The sequence below is a fragment of the Penaeus monodon genome, chromosome 22 (genome assembly GCF_015228065.2).
Source record: "Penaeus monodon isolate SGIC_2016 chromosome 22, NSTDA_Pmon_1, whole genome shotgun sequence".
Lineage (NCBI taxonomy): Eukaryota > Metazoa > Arthropoda > Malacostraca > Decapoda > Penaeidae > Penaeus > Penaeus monodon.
The window spans coordinates 28,200,594-28,203,948 of NC_051407.1; the positions used below are offsets into that span (position 1 = coordinate 28,200,594).

At 32.3% G+C, this 3,355-nt stretch overlaps 1 protein-coding gene across 1 annotated transcript in view; it reads left to right on the forward strand.

Moving 5' to 3' along the window:
- Positions 1-3,355, forward strand: part of LOC119587080 (kinesin-II 95 kDa subunit-like) — a gene marked incomplete in the record, with an annotated part of 26,489 nt that overhangs the window by 3,780 nt on the left and 19,354 nt on the right.

Sequence of the window (3,355 nt, forward strand, 5' to 3'; positions counted from 1 at the left end):
AGAGGAGAGACACTGAATGGTGCCATGTAAATTATTATGTATTGGTTGGGGCCACAGAATGAAAAAGGTTGGGAACATAGGCCCAGGCATCATGTAGCATATCCCCTCTCTGTGGTATGTCTGTTGTTTATAGACGTGGTTGAAGTAGCAGCATGCTAAACTAAAGGTGGTGGTGTGTGAAGAATTCTTGCATAGCTGACGGTAAGAATAGGTTTTCACAGAGAGCATTTCTTTGGGGTGGCCAGGTTTGTCGGAGTAAACTCAAGCAATCTATGTAAACCACATGTCGAGAAATATACCCTGGTATTGAGTTTTAAGTTTGCACAGTTCTCATTTCTGTTGCTTTGAACTGGCGTTTCTGATGTTTTTGCTAGAAAAGGTCAGATTCCATATGGCAGAGGCTATTAGTGAATTAAGAAATTTATAGGAAGATATACTGTCATATTGTGATTTTGGTGATTTACAATACAAAATATGATACATTTTGGGAAATTAAGTCTGTTAAAATTAATAGTTCTGCAATTCCTATATATATTTTCTCTCTCTTTTTACAATTATTATTAAATAGCTTAGAATAAAACATTCATATACAGAATTGTTAAATTTTCAGGGATTTTTACTTATTTTAGTATTTTCCTTTGACTGCAGTGTATTTTTGAAGGGCAAGTACAATACCTGACATGTAGATCTATGTTTATTGATTGACCTTTGGTGGTGCACACACGTGGCAGTGGTTGAATGGTAATCAATATTTTTTCTTATGTTTAGGATGCCAAATATTTGTATATTTTGACCTAGATTTTTATAGATTATCATTATTTTGAAAAGTAGTTCTGATAAGCAGGGTGCTATTGTCCTGTTGAAACTCTCATTGGATGTATCTTGTTAAATTTGTACTGTAAGTAAAGTATTAGGTTTGCTGTAGACCAATCTAAATTACAGAATGAAATAAAAAGTATTTTCAAAAATTTAATTCTTAGCTGGCTATTTAGATATTGGTTTAGGATATTGTGCTAGCGTAGAGTATCTTGGAAATTGAAAATGTTTCTCTCTATATGTAAATGAGTATAATGAGATAATTAGTTTATTTTTTAATGTCTCTTCATGTGTTACAGTAAAATTAGTACCATAAACTTTTCACAGGATAGATAACAGATGTGTATTTATATTTGCATAATCTTTAGTAGTTTAGTATCATCCTGCACTGAAGCACTAAATGCAGCCGCCTTCAATTTTGTGTTGTGCCGCAATGAAAGCCTTCCAGCCAATCTTTACCTTCTGGTCTTTGCAGTACCTGCCCAGGCGGTTGTTGAAAACATTCCGGTTTGGGGCAGAGAACATTTTTCCGGTAGTGAGTTGCAGGAGTCACTTAATTTGTTCATAATTGCATGCTTCATACTGTCATGCTTTTTTATTCTTTGACTTATTAGTTTTCTAAATGAAACATTATTTATGACTCATAGTTGAAGCTGACATAACTCTGATGAAGGGGAATGTAAACCAGCTTTCATATGAGGATCATTTTGGTGGCTTAATTTTTTATAAAAAAGAGAAGAGAGTAATTTTTTTTTTTCTGTGTTCTGAAACTTGAAATTATTGAAGATACTTATACAGAATTCTTTTGTAGTTAGAAGATATTTGCAGCTGGTACATTCTTATCTTAGGCAAGCCAGTAACGAGGTAAAGAAGAGTTATGTTTGTCAAGGTGTTCATAGGATATATAAAAGCTTTGTTTTTCTAAACCCTTTTTCTCAAGCATGTGTAAATAAAGATATCTCTTATCCAGTTTTAATGTTTTGTTTGAATTCTTTACTATGCTTGGCATTTCTTTTTTTCTGTATATTTTCTGGTAGAATATAAAAAGGATTCTTCTCACTTTCAGATTTAGCTTGTGTAATTTGTCTATTCAAATTTCTTTCAAGATTTGATCCTAATTTTAAGGGCTATCAATTTGTAATAAGCCGAGTGTTCAGATAGTGTGCCAGAATTATAGGTAATAAGCTATGAGGAAAGAATAGGATGGTAAAGTGTAAGAAATTGAACAAGCAAGACCATGAGTTCCTTGTAAGGATTCCACGACTCAAGATGTTGCATGGGAGAGACTTCATTTTCTGTGAAGCACTTTTTTTTATTGTTTTTAAAATTCTACTTATATATAAGACTTAGTTGTGAAAGTTTACTGGTGTTAGTTGATAATGATGGACATGATAAATCAACTCATATAAGACGAGGTTTGGATTTCACAGGTAAACTTTTGCTCCTTTTTCTTTTAATTTATTCTTGTAAATGTTCTCAGTTTTGACAGTCATTTTAGATCATATTTTTAAGCTTGAAAGTAATCCACTCTCTGTGTGTCATCCTTTCATTTTCTCAGAAAATCTCCTATTAGCCTATTGTGACATTGTGGTGGTAGTTTTATAAGTGCAATATTTTTATGAATATCTGTTAAGAGATGTCTAGGGTATAGCTTTTTTGCTGTGTAGTTTTATGTAAGTTTTGAACTGTTTTGTGATCTCAGTACGGTATCATGAGAAAATTTTTAAAATAAAACTGTTTTGAATATTTTCAGCCAGTATAATGTTTGCAAACTTGTGATTTGCTTTGTTAAAAAAAAAACTACTGTGTTGATAAAACTGGCTCAGAAATAATACCTTGCCTGTCACTGTTGATTCAAAGGCTAATGAACATTGTTGGTCATCATATACCATCAGCAATGAAGCCTATCCTGATTTACATAGACATACTTTCTTTACAGTTAGCTCTTGGTTCAATGGGAAATATGTGGGTACTTCAAAGCTAGAGACTTTGAGTTTGTTGATGACTCAGGGATTGTGACTAGATTGAAAGGTGGGGTGTTTTAGATTCTGTTTTGTTGAATGATGCATTTACCTGATGAATATGATAGACACCTGAACACTTCAGAATCTATATTTAGGTTGTTGTTACAATCTGTCTTTTTTCAGGATTTGAAGACTTGAATTGCCTGGAAAAGCAAAGTCAGTTATCTTATTTTTTGAAAAGTTTCTTACCTTATTGATTGATAATTGGCATTAGGAACCAAGAGACCAGAGCAAGAGTGTCCTAGTACATTTTGTTTCAATGTCCAGTTGAGTTTGTAGGTTAATATTGACAGGATTATCCAAGTAAGATTATGTCTTGGTTCTTAATGTCGGGATTTTTCTTTTACCAGTATAAAAGAAAGAAGAAAGTAATTATGTTCTTAGAAAAACTGGATTAAATTAGATAATATATAGGCTAAAGCAAAATATCAAAGTCCATTTATTGTGGCACTCATATATACATTTCTTTTATCTTATTGTATTCTGAATATGATTATAGAAAAACTTATGTAGAC